The following is a 21,734-nucleotide window of genomic DNA, read 5'->3' as shown; positions in this document are numbered from 1 at the left end:
AAATCCAGCCCTAGGAGATTCCCAGCCCTAGCAGACCAAGTTTCTCCTTTCCCTCTTGTTTTCTTGGTGATTTATTTATTTATTTTATTTCCTTGCTATGGAAATAGTGCTACAAGCTTGTTGCTTCCTCCCTCTTCAAGACCAGCAAGCAACTGGTCCCTTGAATTCCCCTGAACTTGGAACTTGGAATATGAAATGCTGTATTGTAAAACAATATTGCTCTGTTTTAATCATGGGGGCTTTTCTTACGATCACAAAAATTGGGCTAGGAAAATCCTAGCCCCATTTTTGTGATCGTTAGAACCACCAGGCTTGCAGTTGAGCCTGGTGGTTCCGGAGTGGCTAACCCGCTCCTGTAGCCCACCTCTGCAAACCCGGGCTAACTGTTCGTGAGTAGCTGCGGCGCGGCTCCGTGCCACGGCTACTTGTGAGTAGACCCTCGGCCGGGAGGCTTAAAAGCAGCCTCCTGGCTCGGGGGTCTCCCCAGTATGCCCTGCGCACTCACGCAGGGCATTCTGGGTCTTCCGGGGGCCGCGCGGTCCCCGAGCTCCCCAGCCCCCGCCGGCTCTGTCTTGGAGCCAGCCATCGTGTGGGCAGCCGATCCAGCCGCCCAGGGGTCCCTTTCCTCTCACCAAATGAAACCGGGTCTCACGGATCGTGAGACCTGGCTCACGGAGTTGCTTGTAGACATGTTACAAAAGCTGAGTGAGGCTTTGGTCCCAGCCCAGTGTAGCTGATTGGCATTGGGTCTTCTGCTGCTCCTAGAGAAGAGGAACATTCCAGGAGCTTGAAAAGATCATCTATTTGCTTCATTGGCAGAATCTCAAGAGACTTCATTCATCCCGCATCTAGGACTGAGCCAGCCCATTACACTCTTCAGTCAGGTAGGGATGTGCACTAAACTGGTTTGCCCAGTTTGGTTTGAGTTCAAACCGGACTTGAACCGAACTGGGCATCTTTGGTTTTGTGGCACCGAACACACACACACACCCAGCCATCTTGGGGACAGTTTGGGGGTTCTAAACTAAAAAAATACTTTTTACTCACTGATGTGGGTTTGGCAGCCTGTGCTGGACCAGTTTGACAGGAACACAGACAACTCCTCAACAAATAAACATTTAGCTGGTGGCTGCCTGCAGAAAGCACTGCTCTTTTGATAGCTAATTATGTATGGTGAGGCATGGGTAGCTGTTTGCTTTTTAAATAGGTTTTATGCCTGTATGATATCACTTCTATTTCATGGGCTTCTTTTATCTTTCAAACCAGTTAATTACTCAGATGTACGTCCCTTGGGGACAGAACTGTACATATTTGCAAAAATAAAACTTCTGTATGCTGCTCTGAGCCCATGGGGTAAAAGTACACAGAGCCCTGTGGTTGTCTTTGGTAGAATACAGGAGGGGTTTACCATTACCATCTCCCACTCAGTATGAGATGATGCCTTTCAGCATCTTCCTATATCGCTGCTACCCGATATAGGTGTTTCCAGCAGGGATTTGAACCAGCAACCTCTTGCTTCCTAGGCAAGTTACTTCCCCGCTGTGCCATTAGGCAGGGTGGGACAAAAATCTAATACATAACATAAATTAGCTAGCACTGCCTCTGAAGGACTCCACATATGCAAAAGAAGCTTAAGCTTTACAAATCTTATCAGGAACAACAATACTAGCCACAGGTCAAATTTTGAAGTTTGCATTACCCTCTGACCATTATTATTCAATTCCTGATCTCTATGAATGTTGCTGTATCCCAGCCAATCTGTAAACAAGATATTCTTTGGGAACTGCACATTCAGCACTTTCAGATTGCCATGTCCGGCCACCTTTCTGGCAGGACCAGGCCAGAACTGGATGAGACCTCTTTCTTCTCAAAGGTCCCCAGTAGCATTTATGGGGATCAAGAGGAGTTAGTAGACACGGATACCTAGAAATTGTGGGTTCAGAGGACCTGCTGCATCCTGACTGGACTTCTGCAGCTCCATGAAATCTGAAATCACCCACAGGACCCCAGGAGGAAAGAGCCACATAGCAGTGGGAACAGGAAACCTGTACATGATTCACAGGTGTGGCTGGCAAAAGAGGAGCAGGTCAGACACCAATATGCCTTTTCATTCATTCAATATGCCCATTAAAGGGAAGTGCATGCGGGGTGGCAGGCCCTGCCCCATTCTTCCCCTAAGCAGGTCACTGAACGTCTGAACAGAGTCCTTATACATGGAGCAATTTGCACAGAGGGCTCTGTCCATGCGACTGATAATCCCCAAAACCTGGGACCTCAACTTTGTGGACAGTAGAGCTGTGTGAATTACCATTGATTCATTTTGAGGCAGGGGCTTAGCTATAATTGAGCAAAAGGGTTCAAAGAACACGGGCCCCCAGCTCCTGAGGGCCCTCCAGCTCCACCCCTCCCTATTTTCTTCATTATCTCCCTCACTCTGGAGGGGCCGCCGGAGAGAGGGATGAACACAGGCCCCCTCTCCCCTAGCTATGCCCCTGTTTTGAGGGTTATGTATCTGAGGGCTTTACTTTATTTTCACTCCCAGCAGTAAGAAGCAGTGGCTGTTGAAATGCAGCTGTCTAATCCCCTGGTCCCACTGAACCTTCTGGGGCACGCATGCACACTGGGTGACTGAACAACAAAAGTGCCAAACAGCCTTTTACTTTCAGCTGTGTGATGACTGGGGTCACAACACAACACAAAATGTTTTGCTTAAGAGTGCCAAAGTCAATGAAATGAAGCGTACCCAATTCTGTGCTGGATTGTGATTTAGTTATTTATCACTTTGAATCCATCGATCCATTGGTTTAGGTGGAGTCGCAAAGGACCTGAGAAACAAATCAGGAGGTCCCTGGTTCAGATCCTGAACTCATTCTCCCTCAGTGCCCACTTTCCAGCAATATGAAGATAATAACAACAACAACAACAACAACAATAACAACCGCGCCAGGTGCTATAGTCCCTGGACATCTGGTAGCAAGTGGGCTACAGGACTCAGAATCTTCAGTTGAGCAACCAGGGCTGGAGACAGCAAAGCTATTGGAAGAAACATCGCTTAACTGAAAAATATATATAAAAAATGCCAATCCCAGTGGTAATTGGCGCCCTGGGTGCAGTTCCAAAAGACCTTGAAGAGCACCTCAACACCATAGGGGCCACAGAAATCACCATCAGCCAATTACAAAAAGCAGCTTTACTGGGAACAGCCTATATTCTGCGACGATATCTATAACCATTGACAATAAAATTCTGGCATCCCAGGTCCTTGGGAAGGACTCGATGTCTGGATAAAACAAACCAGTCAATAACACCTGTCTGACTGTGTAAACAAGAAATAATAAAAAATATAAAAAATTGAATAGTAGCAGTAGTTTTGAAATTAGCCATGAGGTTTTCAAACATTTTTTCCAGTTTAAAGTACAGCATTCAACTTCCACCCAAAGGTATGTATTATTACTAAATAGATACATATTGGAGCATATTGGAACATATGGCCATTTTGTTCTAATAGGCTTTAACCAATTTTTCAGTAAACACAAAGCTCTCTCTTCCTACCTCCATTCTTGAACCACATCTTATATGAGGCAATTTATCCATTTCTGAAACTTGCAAAACCTTCATGTCTGCCCATACTGAATTTAATTTCGAGTGCTTAACATACACCTTTTTGCGGCAGTCAATACATGCATTATTTAGCATCCTTTTCCTACTTTTTTCCTACATTTATGTCTTGTGTAAGTCCCAATAAAATTACTTTTGAATCCTATATGTTGTTATTTCATTAATAACAACCATGACTTTTCAGTTTTCCTCTTTTTAAACTGAGGTTGTACTATGATTCAGTGTTGAGTCTTTGTTTAAGTGATTGTAGATCTCCAGGTAGAAGTCTCATCTTGAAACCTGTGGATATTTGGATCTTAAGCCATGATTTTCCCCGCAAGACAAGTCTACACTACAAGATTAAATTGGCTATGAGCCATGATGACTATCCACAAGGAAGGTAATCTGATGGGTCCACACATCTGTAACAAAATTTTCAGCAGCTTCCCCAGACTAAAATTCCCAGGATCCCTTGGGCAAGCCATGTTAAGTTTACTTGTATAGTATACATGTGGACTATATTTTGAATGGTCTGTTGAGGTTACTGACTAACATTTTCCACATGAATTTTATAATGTACACCATTTCTTTCATTCACATAAAGAAGATAGGAAATAACTTTCATAAAAGAAAACTGGCTCAGCTGATGTACCTCTTTAAAAGAATAATTATAGAAATATTTGCACCTGGAATGCCTTAGATTATGGAGGAATCTGAGTCACAACAGAGCCTACTGCTAGCAATGTCTTGACCTGTTGAGAATAAATTCATTTTGGTGCATGTTTCTACCTGGTACAGAAGCTAAACCCCAGAGGGAAAGGAGGGGCTTTCCTGCCAGAATATTAATCAACTAATCATAAATCCATGTTTGGTCTTAAACACAAATTACTATAAATCACCTGAATGGGAGAGGGGCAAAGGGGAAGGGGTTACTTCAGTCAGAGTTATTGTAGCCCTTTGGGATTGACTTACAATAACAGCCCTGATGCATGATTATCAAGTGGGGGGATTTGTATTCTGAAGTCAACCATTCAAATCCTAAGTGGGGCATGTGTCATAATGTGTTTCCCAGGTAATGCTAACAATGCTGCTGATATTCATACTTGATGGGCCTGGCGTTTTTCCTGGGCCTAGAAGCGAGGCAGACAATGGCAGAAGAGAAATGCAGCTGTTCAGTGCTGTGCGGCAGTATTAAGACAAGGTCACAGAGCAAGTAACCACCCCTATGACACCATGATAAAGAGACAAGATATCTGAGTCACAAAGGTCTGGGAAATTAGACATAGCAGAGAGTTTACATTGAATGTGCTCTTTCTCATTACTTGAACAATCTCTTTTCTGCTGGGAGTATCGCTGGAACTGTAGGGGTATCACTTTCCCAGGCTGGAAACAGATAATGGTTTTTTAGAGAGCTGAAGATAACATGAATGAAGGATTGTTTCCCATGGTGTACACACACACACATTTCTTTTGTCCCACTGTAGTCTCTGGCCAAACCGGTTTTGCACATTTTTGAAGCAATAGAAAAATCCAACATAACCTGTGAACCAAAACAACAGTGGGGTGAGTCTGCACACCCCAGGCACGCTCAAGATGCAGATGTCGACTGGGGCTTGGAGCCAAAGCTCCTTCTATGCAAGCAAAAGGCAGTCGTGCTCAAGCAGGGAGAGGGGGGCTCCTCCAGATCTTCAGTCCTCCCACCCTAAAGACCCAGGAAAATGGACTCAGCAAGGCTGAGAGGACAGGGTTTTCACATGGGCTGTAGAGAGTGGTTAAAATGATCTGCACCTTCCTGCATGAGTAAACATACCTTCCACTTGTCAGGAGGATCTTTGGATCCAAGCCAGTGAAGTTTGACCTCATAATTCAATATTTTAGTCCCAGAACTGAACATCAAAAACAAAATTTGAAATGTGCCTGTTCTGATATTTTAGACCAGGGGTTCCCGACCTGTGGTACTCCAGATGTTGCTGAACTATCACTCTTATCATTCTCAGCTAGAAAAGCTGGTCTTGTGGTAGCAAGCATGAAAGCAGACCCTTTGTTAAGCAGGGCCTGCCCTGGTTTGAATGGGAGACTACATGTGTGAGCACTGTAAGATATTCCCCTTAGGGGGTGGGGCTGCTCTGGGAAGAGCATCTGTCTGCTTGCATGCAGAAGGTTCCTAGTTCCCTCCTTGGCATCTCCAAGATAGGGCTCAGAGAGAGTATTGAGCTAGATGGACCAGAGGTCTGACTCAGTATAAGACAACTTTGTGTGCTCCTATGTTCCTAAGCTACAATGTAATGTGGCTGGGGATGATGGGAGTTGTAGTTAAGCAATGTCTGCAGCACCACAGGTTGGGAACCCCTGGTTTAGATGAATGGATAAGGTTAATATAAATTTGACCAAGTTTTACTGCCTGTTATCTATTAGATACTGTAAAATGTTGCTGACTGCATGTCAGCTGTCAGATCTTGTCAAATATTCACTGTTGACTTCCTGACTAACATTTTAAGGACACCATGAGAGATGCCTCCTTGCATTGTGCAGAAGCTTCCCCACTGATGCAGCACCCCTGTGTGTAAGGGGGAGCAACTTTCTGCACTCTTCTCTGCCTCCAGAACTGCTCGGTGCTTCTGAAAATATGTCACCAAGGGGTGCATTCTTACTTACTTACTTACTTACTTACTTAATTTTAAATATGTATACCCCACCCCTCCAGTACACTACGGCTCAGGGCAGCTCACAATATTAATAAAATAGATACAGCGTAACATAAAAGATTAATATAGTTAAACAAGCTAAAACCACATTTAACATTACAATTTTTTAAACAAAGTTTCAAATTAAAAGTTATTAATAACAAGCTAAAAACTGAGAACTATAACAACTAATATTTTTAATGACCCTCAGTTTTTTTAATGACCCTCAGTAGCTTTTATGACCCTCAGGGGCATATTTTCAGAAGGCACAGGGCACTTGTGGAGACAGAGAAGATCCCCCAAAATCATCCCTGGGCACAGTGGCAGTGGGGAAGTTCATAACAGCATGGATGCATTTTTCTGGTGCATCCACACTGTCTTTGTCAGGATGCTAGTCACTGCTTGTATTTTAAGACACCACCACAAATTGTTTGGAGAGGAGAGCTGGTCTGGAAGTAGCAAGCATGAATTGTCCCCTTTGCTAAGCAGGGTCCACTCTGCATTTGAATGGGAGACTACATGTGTGAGCACTGTAAGATAGGGGATGGGGCCACTCTGGGAGGAGCACCTGCATGCTTGCATGCAGAAGGTTCCAAGTTCCCTCCAAGATAGGGCTGAGAAAGACTCCAGCCTTCAGCTTTGGAGGAACTGCTGCCAGTCTTGGTAGACAATACTGAGCTAGATGGACCAATGGTCTGACTCAGTATAAGGCAGCTTAGCTCCCTATGTTTCTATGTCTCTGCATGCCAGCTATCAGGTAGTGCCAAATACTGACTTCCACAGTTGTTGTATAGCACCTCCTTTCCATGCAGAAGGTCCCAGGTTCAATTGCTAGCATCAATTGGTAGCATTAAAAGACCTAGAGATAGGAATAGAACTGGGAAGGAAAGACCTCTGCCAAAGAGCTACTAGGCAGAACTAGGCACCCAGCTCAAGGGTGCGTTCTCTGTTCATACGCTGCATGCCAAACACTCACTCTTCCTGCATGCCCGCTATCAGATGTTGCAAAAGATTTCTGTGTCAAAGCAGCACACTGAACAGCAAAGATTCTGTGAATGTTCTCACAGCCAGAGAATATTTGCCTTCACAATCCAAAGAGGGCAAATTCGTTTCAGTTCTGGACATGACTACTGTCTGTTTCCAAATTCAGTAACAGAGATATTAAATATTAATTGTAGATACTGCTGGAACATCCAACAGCCATTTTTCAGCTCCCCAGAAGAACAACAATAATGGCAGGGGCATAGCTAGGGGAGAGGGTCCCCATGTTCACTCCTCTCCCCGATGGCCCCTCGGAGTGAGGGAGATAATAAAGAAAATAAGGAGCAGTGGAGCTGGGGGGCCCTTAGGAGCTGGGGCCCCCAGCTTCTTTGAATCCATCTGCTACACTCCTGAATAATGGGATTGTGCGGGTTATTCAGGGATGTTAAATCAATATATATATTTTTTTATCTTATTTTTTATTTTACATTTATATTCCGTTCTTCCTTCATGGAGTCCAGTATACATGGTTATGTTTCTCCTCACAACAATCCTGTGAGGTAGATTAGGCTGAGAGAGAAGTGACTGGCCCAGAGTCACCCAGTGAGTTTTATGGCTGAATGGGGATTTGAACTCTGGTCTCCCCGGTCTTATTCCCACACTCTTAACATTAAATATGTCATTGGGCTGGTTCACATGATTGACCTCATACCAGTACTGGATTCCAGCAGTGTGTGTGCTTTCACAGATTGTGTCATGTTAACTCAAGATTTGGGGGCAATCTCAGGTTGGTGCCACACCAACCCAACATTAAACTGAGATCTTAAATGTGACCCTGCCTTGTTGATCGCAACGTAATATCCATTTGCCGCAGCACTAATCTGAACTCACTGAAAAAGCTTGAGTTCACACAACATGCTCCATTGGAGTGCATGAGCCACCAGGATCTTTGGATATATATTTTTTAACTGGCATGTGACAGGTCATGTGAACCAACCCATTGCATAGTTATGAATAGTAGCCACATGGAATCAAGACCAAGGTGTGAGGTAGTAAACAGCATTTACCTCCATGCTGTTTTCCTGACAAAAATCATCCTGGGGAGGCAGCATTCAACCCCTAAAGGGTCATTTTTGCAAATTGCATTTTTTGGGGTTAAACAGACGGGGGGGGGGGATTAAAGAGGAAAATACCCCTAACTCCATAATACGGTCCCAGTTCAAACTGTGGCCTTACACAGCTGCTAATCATGAATGAATTCAAGCCTCTTTCTACACAATGATGGATCTAATGGTACATGTAGTTTGGTTCTAATCTTCTCTCAACGAGGATTTAGCAAGAACATCCCTATAAAACACAATATCCAGTATAATCCTTTACTGATTGCATGGGAGTCAGGGATCTGTTAAGAAAAATCAGTACACACTGGAAATAACTAAAACAATAACTAAGGCATTATATACAGCATGCAGGTGGAACAGAATCAGAGTAGTTTACAGCAGAAAATAATATGGGAATACAGTGAGGTGTATAGAGTCTGAGGGAAATGCAGAAATGCAGATATACACATCATGAAATGTCACTCATCTTCTATCAACGACTATGTTGCTTGTCACTTGATTTTTAAAACATGCATAGCTTAGTCAAAGGACAGTATTCTCAGTATCCTAATAACTTTGGGACAGTAGTCATTTAGGCAAAGAAAACATTTTGCAGCTGTGCTTGTTTGGCAGAAATTGCCGCTTTCTGAACTGAACTTCACCCTTGGGACCGCCCATTCTGAACCTTCATTACACTCCAATAATGGGAAGATCGTCTTAATCACAAACACAGAGCTTTGGGGACAATGCGTGCTTCCAGTTTTTCTTTTGGCATTCCAGAGTGCTTGACTAATGAAAAAGGTCAAAGAAAAAAACAGACTGGCAAGAGCAGAAAGAGACACTTTCTTTTCTGCCAAAGACACTTCTGCAAGAGGAACTGGCAAAGGAATGACTTTCACTGCAGTGCTATCTGAAGGCGGGACTGCCCACTACAGCCATGGGCCCTCTAGCTTATATTTGTAACTTAGTCCCTGCCTGGTTCTCTTGCACAAAGGCCATCTGTTCCAAAGGAACTCCCCCCCCAAGTCATTTGCAGTAAGGACATTGCTTCCTATGTGCATTCTGTGGTGGAGGGCAACTGTAGAACTCACCCTTTTATTGGTAACTGATAAAATCACTAACAAGCAGTTTGTACCTACTGGTTTGATGGATCTTGCTGTATTCCACCTCCTCTTTCAGCATTGGTGTCCTAGCTAGCAGACTGCCTAGAGGTGAGCATCACTTTGCACTGAAGTCAGGAATGGACTAGCTCAGGGATTTTCAATATTGGGTCCCCAGATGTTTTTGGACTTCAACTCCCATAATCCCCAGTCCCAGTGACCTTTGGTTGGGGATTATGGGAGTTGAAGTCCAAAAACATCTGGGGACCCAACATTGAGAATCCCTGGACTAGCTGGTCTCATACTTGATTAGTCATCCTTCCCTGCATTGAGCCTTGATTCCCCCCCACCCCCACCCCAACACACACACACACACACACAACATGAATATTACTTTGTGGGCTATGTAGAAATAAATTTGGCTGCTTTGTTTAAACTGAAAATTGATGCAAGAAAATATAATTTCAAACAAAAGAATCCTAAAAATATCAATTGGAGAAAAGTTATTATGGAATAAATCAGTTTTACTTCTAAGTAAATGTGTTTTATGACTACCATGTACATTTCTAATAAGGTATGTCAGAATACATTTTTAAAATCCAATTCCACATTTTAAAATAACTCTTTCCTTTACATACAAAATAATCTGCAAGCTTCTTCTTCTTTTTTTAAAAAAAGCCCTCCAATTTGCTTATTTTTCTCATTTCACTTGTCCACTCCATTGTAGAATGGGTGCTACTTTTGAAAATTTGCAATAGAATTCTGCAAAATATTCTGGTAAAAATAAGTGCTTGGACATAAGAAGGGTTGTTGCTATCAAGCAGGAAAAGAATGAGTCATGTCCAAAGAATCACAGGTGGAGTTCCACTTGAGTGATGTGGCTTTCCTGCCCCACTCCACACTGCAGTCCTTTGTGCTTCCCCAAAGTTGCTCTGGAGAATCAGGGGATCGTGGCCCTCATGTTGCGCAGCATTATGCAGGCATTCCCGATATACATGGTGTTCCTGATGTAAGGTGCACTCACAATGTGCAGAAGTACAACATTAAGTATTTGTACCCTTGCACTCTTGTGCAAGACTAGCAGTGCTTCTTTCATCATCTGCAGCAGTGCAGGAAACATAACACTGTGCAACATGTTGGCCACTGTGTGATATGGCATGTAATATGCTGTCAAGAGGTATAATTGCAGTGGGAGAGATAAGGGAAATAGGAGAGTACCCCACTTTCTGTGAGCAGAAATCCCCCCCACACTTGCAACGAGATCTTTGGCTCTAAGACATCACATGTGTATAATATAACTAGGTCTTTTTGTTGTGGTTTGTGATTATTTAGCGAAGTGCCAAAAAGCTTCCCACTCCAGTGTCAGAGCAGAGTGCTGGGTTTAGTTGTTGCAGTTATTTAAAGAACACACATGGAGACTGTTGTACAGTCTAAACTAAATAGATTTATTGGTGAAGTACATCTGAGATAGGGAAGACCTTGTCCTTTCTATCAGCTACATAATGAATAGGTAGGGAGAGAAAGATGTTTCCATCTCCTCTCTAAGAGGAAAGGAAGAGGACTGACTCACTACAGGAAGTACCGGAAGAGTCAAGGCAGGAGTCACAGAGTAGAGGCAAGCAGGGATAGGTAAGGAGACCCTCACTAACTACCTCTGCTCCCAATGCCCCTAGTGGTCATTCGGATAGTTGGTGCAAAAGGTCGATGCACTGGAACTCCATCTCAGACACTTTTTTCATAACTGATATTTATAATAACTGACAGTTATATTCATAACCAACAGTCATTCCATATTTGAATCTTGCTGTCAATATTTAATCAAATGGTTTTGTAGGAAAAGAGAGGGATAAGAGGCTTCCTGGAATTGGAAACACAGCAAAAATCTTGACTCTCAAAATTAAAAAATGACTTTAATACATTTAAGAAATTAACCATTATGTGTGAAGTCTGAACCTTTTCATTGACTTACCTGCATGGTGGTTGCTTTCTCAAATGTGTTTAAGTTGGTTTTTCAGGGGTTTTTTTGGGGGGGGGGAATCTGGAATATAGGTCAACATTCTGCACAGCCCTCCATCAAGGTAAAGGACCTGTCAGGACTTCTGCACATTTTTCAAGGCAGTCTCAACAAAGTACCAACAAAGCTGCTGTGGAAAGACTCAGGTGGTTCCGGGCAGCAGCACAGCACTCCTTTCCACTGGAAACCAGGGAAAGGAGCGCTGAGCTACTGCTGCCCATAAGCAATAGCAATAGCACTTACATTTATATACTGCTCTATAGCTGGAAGCTCTCTAAGCGGTTTACAATGATTTAGCATATTGCCCCCCAACATTCTGGGTACTCATTTTACCGACCTCGGAAGGATGGAAGGCTGAGTCAACCTTGAGCCCCTGGTCAGGACTGAACTTGTAACCTTCTGGTTACAGGGCGGCAGTTTTACCACTGCGCCACCAGGGGCTTTAATGTCTCTGCACAGCAGTATCATCACGACTGGAGCAGCTGTTGAAGTTGCTCAGCAGCCCTTACCTTGGAGGGCTGTGAAAAATGTAGCCCATCATTTTTATTCGTGAAATTAACACAAATTTTTCAAACTCACTTTGCCTTTCCTCAGCTGTGTTGATCAACATGATGAAATGTGTGGGGTTGCCACATTAAGAATCGACAAATGCAAACATTTGGTTCTGCTTATGTGAGTGCAACACACAAGGATATAACATCTGTGGCTAATGACCATTGCCATAATATATTAAAAGCCATTTATAGCATTGGTTCTATTCTATTTTGCCTCACATTTGATTGACTAGGAAAACTCTGGGTGCAGGGGAACATAAATGACTTTTTTCTGATAAATTACTCAGCATAACCCTGTCAAACCAATTTTGAAGAAATGCAGGAGTCTTGTGCTAAAATGCTAGCTGATATCAAGACAAATTCTTGGGAAAGTTGTCATGTGGCCCTTGGAGTCGGTCGTTGTAATTTTCACTTCTAAACAACTCTGTGAGCCATAAAGTTGTAAAATAAAGCCACTGGGAACATGTTTCTTAAGTGCACTGCTTCATATCCAGTTGACAAACTGCAAGTTGGTTTAGCTGCTAAAAGGAATTCTGTTTTTCCACTTAGAACACCGCTGATTGTAATCAGCAAAACTGAGCTGACATCAGAATGAAAACATTCTATGGCCTATTGAATGTATCAAGTTGCTCTTGTGATTTTGGCTTGATGTGGCTCCATTTGAATGTGGCAAATAATTAAGACAGGAAAGAGAATTAAACTCTCCTAGTTAAATGTTGTGTCTCTTACAGAAGTAACTATGTAGGGCAGAGCCAATGTGGTGCAAGGCTGGGCAAAAGTAGAACGTGATCCACCAGAGGGCCACCACTAGCCAATTTCCAATGGACTAGCTGGTTGGTGGGATTCTTGCAAATACTACTGGACTAGCTGAACTTTGATCTATGAATATGCAAATCATGCCTATTGCACAATCACATGTTGCTCACTTCTTCAATTGGGAATAGTAGAAGTTGTATGCAACATGCAATTGTGCAAGAGATCAGTATTCTGGTACTGCCCTCCTGCGCAGCACTGTCACCATGTGTGTGAGAGCCTTACAGCACAACAGACAATTCTGCAGTGCCCACATTACACTGCAGGACCTCTGAGACTTTCTCACCAGCCGGTTCCATTTAGCAGGTGTATTTGGGATTAACTGGACAGTCTACAAAGGGAGCCTTGCAGTATAATGCATGAGCAGGTGCCTATCATTGACTGGGCAGTCATTTGTGTAGATGACACATATAGAAAAGTTCAAGAAATTATATATATTAAAAGAACAGTTTGAAATTTGTACTTCAAACATAATTCATTTTAATGAAGAATTATAGCATATGGCAAATTTGAATCATTGTTGATTTGAATCTGAGAAAGATCTCCTGTTTCTCTTGAGCATGGTGTTGTCTTCAAATGATTGAACTAATTATTGAGTGTGAAAAATCTGTTCAGAACAATAACAGTTAAAATCTGGTGATTATATTCAGAATTTCTTCTTTAACATACGCCAGCAAATTAAAAACCTTTTCCCCAGCATATTCCAATGTAAAAGGTAGTTCATTCAGCTAATTTCACTGGCAGGATTGTGTATGCAAAATTTGGTCTCTTTAGGTAATTGGGAAGTATGATTTTCTTTTGCACAAACACACAAATGAACACTTCAAAATAATAATAAATCTCAGTAGTCCAAATCTGGAATTAATCAGTGCACAAATGCATGTTGCCACATTGTCTCTGTCCAGGAGAGGCTGAAACTGGCACACCAGCCTCAGCTGGTGAACGGTGTTCTATGCTATGGAGCAGGGGCGACCCTTTCATGAGGCAAGGTGAAGCAGTTGCCTCAGGTATCTAATTATTGGGGTGCCAGCAGGGTGGTAAGATGCTCCCCGCCATTGCTATCAGAGCAGCTCTTTCAATCTGATCCTCGCAAGCTTTGCAAGGAGAACCTCTCCACACACTGCTTGCAAAGCTTGCAAGTAACACAAGGAGAGGAGGCTCCAAAGCTTTCCTCCTCCCCACCCATGCACCACTTTAAAAGCTTGTAGAGGTTGTTTTTGAAAGTGAGCTGGCCCCCACCAGGATCATGGGGCAAGGCAGCATATGATGCCTTGCCTCAGGCACTGCAGTCCCCTAGGCCAACTCTGCTTTGGGAGGCCATTTGGGTCTCCAATGACAAAGCTGGATCTATGAGCATGCCCAAATCACAAATCTGATCCTTTAGAGCAGGGGTGTCAAACTGCAGCCCTCCAGCTGTTGTTGGCCTACAACTCCCATCATCCCCAGTCACAGAGGCCAATAGCCAGGGATGATGGGAGTTATAGGCCAACAACAGCTGGAGCGCCGCAGTTTGACATCCCTGCTTTAGCAGGAGTACAATTCTATTCTATCCAAAACAGATTAACACACCACCTCCCTTGGCTGACAAACCACCCACTAACAACATTTTTATCTTGTGAGGATTGACATTTCAGTTCCTTCAGGGTAATGAGAAGATAAAATGAGAATCCCCTTATAAGCCATCCTAAGCTCCTTGAAAGAAGGTCAGTGCTGTATTTTCTGTATGGAGACAGAGAATACCACCTGTTGAGTGGAGCAATCTACCACCAGCAGAGTAAACCTAGTGAAGCAACTCCCATCTCAAGTTTTATGCGATCCAGTATAGTAGTTATAAAAATTGCCTAATTATTATTATAATAGATATTTTCACATATATTGCAGTCACTATTTTGATTTCCTGATATCTGCCACATATTTGTTTCTTTAAGTACTTAGGTTTTAATTTGAAAACAGAGGCCACCTTCTCATTCTGAGAAAATTGCCTGGCGGGAAAGCCAACTATCTGTTAATTTCTCACTGTGTGCTTCTAGGGAGTTCTCACCTCCTCTTTCCTTCTGCATATCGGAGAGAGTGGCCATGCTATTGTTTGCTTGATTGCTTGTCCCAAGATTAGAAAGAGTCATGTCAAGAACTCCACATTTTCTAAAGTATTCCTTCCCTCGCTTTTGCTTGGAATTACTCCAGTAATAAATCAATCAGGGGCCAGAGCAAGTTTAAAAGTCATTATTTCAGATTAACTGATCATGTAGCTTTCATTTTAAGAGGTGTGCTTAAGTACCTCTTAGAACTCAGTTCTCAGAAGTACCTCTCTCCACACCCTGCAAAAACAGCCACCAGTGGGAGGGGGTCCTGACTGAAACCTTGGTGTTTGTGGAAGGGGAAGTTAACTCCCACCCCACCCCTGTACCTTTTTCCTGCCAGAAATTGCCCTCTCCAAAGCTTCTGTTTGCCCCAGATTGGCTGCTCAGTGCAAACTACTGCTTCATGGGGAAATATTAACTTGGAAGGGACAATTTTTAGCAGGAAAATGGGACTGGGAAAGAGTTTACCCTTCTCTCCATGCAACATGATCTCTATCAAAATCTGGTTCATTGAGCTATTCTTACTTTAATAGGCAGTACCACCAGGGTAAGTATGCATCTGATGAACCAAGCAAGTGGCCACTTTCAGACACAGGAGCTGTTCTCACGATCTGCAAAAATCGAGCTCGGAGAGCCTAGCCTGATTTTTGCAGATCGTAAGAACTTGGCTTGGCTGCGAACCTGGGGGTTCTAGAACAGGTAACCCGCTCAAGAACCCCTGCCCTAAAACCAGGTTTGCGGAGCGAGCGCTCTGCAGACCTGGTTTTGTAGATTGTAAGTAGCCGTGGTGCAGCTTTGCGCCACACCTACTCACGAGGAGACCCCCGGAGGGGAGGTGAAAAGCCACCTCCCAGCTCCGGCGGTCTTGCCAGCATGCCCGCGCAGGGCATGCTGGAGCTTGTGGGGGCCAATTGGCCCCCGCTCCCCCCAGCCCCTGCCAGCTCCATTACAGCTTAGCCCGCTCTCCCCGCTCACCACCCCAAACCGGGTCTCACTGATCGTGAGACCCGGTCCACAGAGTGAAACCATGGGTTGACAAACCCAAGGTTAATCAGTGAAACCTGGAATCATCCCACAGATGATCACCCAACCATGGGCTGGCAACCTCGAGTTTCAGGGCAGAGGAATCCTTCTCTCTTCCTGGTCTGCCAAGGTGAGCTCCATAGACATGCTTGCATCACCATACTGCAGGCAAGGCGTCAGCACATCAGCAGGGGTGGCAGCCATTGGCTACAATCTTCAGGGCGGGGGGGGGGTGCCCAGCACAATCATGCCTTTTCAGCATGGACTGCCCACCCTCAGGAGGGAAAGGGCATTTAAATGGTTTAAATGGCATTTAAACCCTTTCCACACAACATTTGCACCACCACCCTCACAAGAGCCCCGCAGCCAAACAAACTGTCTTGCACAAACATGATTGCTGGTATTTTTCTGTTATTTTGGGAAGGGATCATGATGACTTCCTAGAAGGGAATATGTATATGAGGGCAGGCAAAGGATCCTGGGGTCTGGTCCACTGTGACAAAGGATGCTATTGGAGTCGTAGACTGGGGCCAAGCAGTCCAGGAAGCCCCCAAACATCCCTGCCCCCATGTTGGCTTGCTGGCCACGATTAGCCTTTGCATGAAAGGGCCAGTCCACTGGGGAGGACCAGAGGCTCCATGAGCTTCACATCTCTGTTGGATTGTGCCCTCATGAGTTAGGCGGTCTAACTATAGGGCCCCCCGCTGTGTGTCCACCCGGCATATCTGTTTAAAAATAGAACGCATATTCCTTGCCTTTCCCTTAACTCTCATCTCCTACAGACTCCCAAGGACTCCAGGCTGCTCCATGTGTCCAGCCGTTTCCCTGTGGGCTCAGACTGGCAAGATCAGGGATGGCTCCTAGTAGACATTCAAAATTCCTGGTCTAGGACTGACATTGTGGCAAATGCAGATCAGCCGCCACAGGTAATCAAGGGTGAGGGAAGCCCCTATTTTCAGCAATTCCTGGCAAGCTGGGTGGCCATGCCGGCACATTTCTGGACTGGTCTGAGCCAGTCACAGCACAAACCCAGCAGCAGCCATAGCACAAACCCAGGTTTCAACAGCAGCGACACGATGACAACACAATGCCACATTCAAACCTCAGGTTGGAGCAGCGAAACTTACTACAAACTCAAGGTTCAGATTACAGTTTTGGCTTGAAAACCTCAGGTCACTCTCACATCAAAACCAATGCATTTGGACAACCATGAAATGGAACCTCAGGCTCGTTTTGGCATGATGTGTGAAGGCAGCCATTGATTGCGATCCAAAAAGTCATTACAACAACAAAAGAAATGCAAGAGCATTCTGGCTGGTCTTTTGATATCTGCGAGATTTGTTACAAAGCAATGGGGCATCAATTTCTTTCTAAACAGTGCTCCACAGACTAACTCAGATAATTTAGGAAGTGACAGATGAGACTGGAAAGTATTTCTCAATTATTTAAACAGCAACCAGCCAGAAATATGAGGTGTTTGACTAACACCTCTAGTGTACTTTCCCTTACAAAATAGTGAGTTTCTAAGAAGATGACAATAACACTGTTTTGGACATGAATTTCCCCATCAACCTAACATCACGGCTCTGAGTGTTAGTTCCTGCAGAAGTCTCCACATCTGATTTCTTGGTATAAAACACCAGAGCCACACCTGGGGAAGCACTGAGGGACTTGCATACCAGCCTCATGCTGGTACTTATCCCATCTTCATGAGACCAACACCTCATATTTCTAAGACTGCTGAAAACTGTGGAGAACTAAAACTTTCACCCACTTGGAGATATATTGGGATGTAGACGTGCTGAAAAATCTGTCAGATGTAATGCACACCTGGGACTTGGTCAGAGTCTCTTTGAGCTCCCGAGTTTGTATATTTCACGGCATTCTGCCCTAGACACATTTCTTCACTGAAGGAGACAGAGTGACTGCCCACACCTTTAACTCCTTGCAACTTTGGAGCCAGCTTTGAATCCTTCCTCTCATCTTCCAGCCGAGTCCTCCCTAAAGGCCACTGCTTCTTCCTTGCCAGTCCCACCTAGAGCCAACCTTGCCTTGCTTTACCTGCGGCAGTAACGACTACTTGTCAGAGCTGGAGTCTTTTCTCACTTGCACACAGGAGCGGCCAGTGAGGGAGGGCTGCACTGGGTGGCGATAGGCACCTTTAAAGAATAATTCACAGGTGCTTACCAGCGTCTAAGCAACACCTGTAAGGTGCCTCTCTCCACCCGCAATCCAGGCATGGGGTGGCAGTGCTCCACCCGGCATCTGGCATGGCTGCAGTGTAGCCCTAGCCTCTGTGCGTGCAGAGACCAGGGGAACGCTACGGCTGTGCCAGATTTTCTTCATCCTGGATAGATATCGGGCTACACTCTAACGCACAATAAAAAATCCAAATTGTGTGACATGCTCCTTGATAGCTTGCAGGGATGTTGGGGTAAATCTGGCCGATATGTGAATGCACACCTTCCATTCTGGAGGAGGTGTGAACTAAAAGCCCTGTGTGGAAAAGTTCCAGGTGAAAGTGGAGGTTGGTGACCGCAGAAGACTACGGTCTGGGCATTCCCATGAGCATACTCCATCACTGTAGGTAGGGCAATGCAGATCTCATGCTTCCCAGCATGAGGGCTTTAGAATGACATTTGCTCCTCCCTCTACCTCTTCCTCTAGTTCCCTGATCCCAAAGGGCCCACAGTTTAAAAAGAAGAACAAGGTAGACACCAGCAACAACCACTGGAAGGATGCTGTGGGTTGGATAGGGCCAGTTGCTCTCCCCCTGCTAAGCATAAGAGAGTCACCAATTTAAAGGGCACCTCTTTAAAGGGCACCTCCAGTTAGCAAGAGTTCTTGGTAGCAATGGACACTTCCAAGCATGCTGAGTGTTTGGGAAAGGGTGAATGGGTGGGAAGGCTGTTGGGGTGTGTGTGTGTGTGTGTGTGTGTGTGTGTGTGTGTGTGTGTGTGTGTGTGTGAATCAAGTGTCTTCTGAATCAGGACTGAATTTCTGTTCCACACAAGATGATCTTGTACTGGGGCCCTTGGTCTCCTCCTGTCACTCCTGACTTTGGCTGACATCTTGGTTAATTTCTTGTGTATGCAGTCAAAAGAAGCACACATGTGGCAGATGCATTCCCATTTGTGAAGTGTGGGTGCTTGCTCACAGAGGGCAATTTTTGACTATCTCTCCTTCCCCTGGAAGCACTCTGTGCAATGTGCAAATATGTCCCTGAGAGTCACACAGCCCTCAGGGACACATTTCATTTGTGCATTGCACAGAGTACTTCTGGGAGAAGAGGAGATTAGCAGAAATCAATGCCCTCATGTAGAAGCACCTCAGAAGCGAAAATGCACACATGCTGCTTCTGGCTGCACGTACACAGTGTTAGAATGTCAGCTAGTCTTTTGTTGTGCCGATCCTTACAACAATAGCCTTCCTGCTCTCTTTGTCCATCCATTTCTTTCCCACTCCTTTTCAGCCTCTCTTCAGCTAAGCCTTGCCTGAAACAACCTTGCCTCACTTTCCCTACATGACCACTGCCATCCAACAATTACCGTATCAGCTTGTGGGAGACTTCGCACTTGTATGAACCCCTCTGTTCTTGAAGATATGTGAGAAAATCCTTCCTCTGGTTCCTGCATGGACAATACCAAATTAGTGGGGCCCAGCAAGGGCAAGGCAGGTCATAGTGGTGCTGCAGCTTTGGAACCAGCTTCCCAGAGAGCCCACCACCACATAGGCACGAAGTTAAAAAATAAAATAAAATTCCTGTCCTTTTAATATGGTTTTAAATTGTCTTCTGTTTTCATTAATACTATTGTTTTAGTGTTTGAATTATTTGATTTGATTTGATTGTACATTGCCTATTTGTTTACAAAAAGAGGATCATCAAACAGCCATGTGCAAAATTCTGCTCTTGTCCTTGTCCCTGTCCCTGTCCCTGTTTTGTCCATACAACTACGCAGATTATATGATCTGTATAGTGGTGCCTAACACACAGCTCACACTAAAGCAAAGCTTCAACGGGGATGCCTTAGCTGTGTATATAATAGAATATATTCTCTATGTCAAAACATATTTTCTGTTTGGCATTCAAGGACATAATGTTCTCATGAATGTTTTACATGCCTTCTAGCAATGTGCTACAAAGTATTGTTTTTTAAGTATGACTAATGTTTTCCATTCCTAGCTTTCAACAGATAAGGACACTTCCAACAGACAGTTAGTCATCTGGCAGCGCTGCCACTGACCTGGAGGTGAGGCAGCCCAGCAAGTGGGGCTCGCATCAGTGGCTGGTGTCAGTATTGGCTGGGGCTAGCATAGGGAGTGATTCTCCATGGGACTTTTTGCCCAGAATGGTCTCATTGCCAAGGATGCTCAGGCAAAAGTGGCTGCCCTGGAGTCCCTCCCACATCGGCAGGGGGAAGGACATCTACTCTGTACGAAGGGCCTTTATGAAATATGTAGCTGAGTCTAGTGGAAGACTAGGGGTGAGAACAAAACACACTTTTGTATTTTGACTAAAGGGCTGTTCATGAAAGGCATTTTGCATTCTGTTCTGAGAGCAGAACAGAATGCAAAATGGGCAGACCATTCCATCGCAACAACTGGTTGAGCCAGTTCAGTCGAAATTTTCTGACCCATTCCAACCAACATTTCGGATTCCAAAATGGCTCTCAGAATGGGTCCAAATGTTCTGCCTTGGAACAGGTCATTCCAATATGAGCACGAAATAGCTTCCCTTAAGAGTGTTGTGTTTTGAGCTCAGGAACTCAAAACGGCTTGTGTCAAGGCAGAATATTCTGAACACAGAACATTCTGCACATCCCTACTTCCCTGAGCTCTTCTGACCAAACTCAAATGTAGACCTTAGAAAATGTAGCCCTGGGCTACTTTCTGTGCAGTCCCCTGTGCAATCCCGCGGCTCTCCTCTCTGGAAAGGGTTCCATTCCATCAGAAACAATTGAAAGGAGTGCACTGCAGCCCAGAAGTGCTGTAAAGGTATTCCACAGCCATTCTATCCCCACACCGTTAGGAATAGCAATAGCAATAGCAATAGCAATAGCAATAGCAATAGCAATAGCACTTACATTTATATACCGCTCTATAGCTGGAAGCTCTCTAAGCGGTTTACAATGATTTAGCATATTGCCCCCAACATTCTGGGTACTCATTTTACCGACCTCGGAAGGATGGAAGGCTGAGTCAACCTTGAGCCCCTGGTCAGGATCGAACTTGTAACCTTCTGGTTACAGGGCGGCAGTTTTACCACTGCACCACCAGGGGCTCATGGAATGCCCTTGAAGTTGCACAGCAATTAGGGATGTGCAAATTGATTCAACTACAAATCGATTTGTACCTAAATCTAGCAGATTTGGGTAATGTGGAGACAAAACAAATCACCCCTGTGGTCCATTGGCTAGATTCGGATACAAATCGAATCATGCCTGATTCGATTCAAGTTGATTCAAAATTCTGATCCCTCCTATTAATTTCCCCAAATTCCCAGCTTTCATTTAAAAAAAAAAAAAGCTACGCTCTGGCCCTTGTAGAAGTGGAGTTATGGAGCAAAATGTGTGGTCACTGTTTTTCAAGTGTTTGGATTCTTGGTGTATAATAACTGTCCCTCATTGAATCCCTATGAGGATTCATTACACACCTTCATTTCTTCTATTCATTTTGGCTGTTTTTTGGACAGTGGAACATAGGAACATAGGAAGCTGCCATATACTGAGTCAGACCATTGGTCTATCTAGCTCAGTATTGCCTTCACACACTGGCAGCGGCGTCTCC

At 44.4% G+C, this 21,734-nt stretch overlaps 1 long non-coding RNA gene across 1 annotated transcript in view; it reads left to right on the top strand.

Annotated features, from left to right (window-relative positions):
* LOC128341244 (uncharacterized) overlaps window positions 1-21,734 on the top strand; it is a 111,915-nt gene that overhangs the window by 86,343 nt on the left and 3,838 nt on the right. Inside the window, exon 3 of the long non-coding RNA XR_008314279.1 lies at window positions 20,131-20,197. This is a non-coding gene — a long non-coding RNA (uncharacterized LOC128341244). The remainder of the gene's footprint in view (window positions 1-20,130; window positions 20,198-21,734) is intronic.

The sequence above is a fragment of the Hemicordylus capensis genome, chromosome 1, assembly GCF_027244095.1.
Source record: "Hemicordylus capensis ecotype Gifberg chromosome 1, rHemCap1.1.pri, whole genome shotgun sequence".
NCBI classification, from domain to species: domain Eukaryota; kingdom Metazoa; phylum Chordata; class Lepidosauria; order Squamata; family Cordylidae; genus Hemicordylus; species Hemicordylus capensis.
The sequence above is the reverse complement of the archived record's forward strand: the minus strand, read 5'-3'. Positions and strand labels throughout refer to the sequence as shown.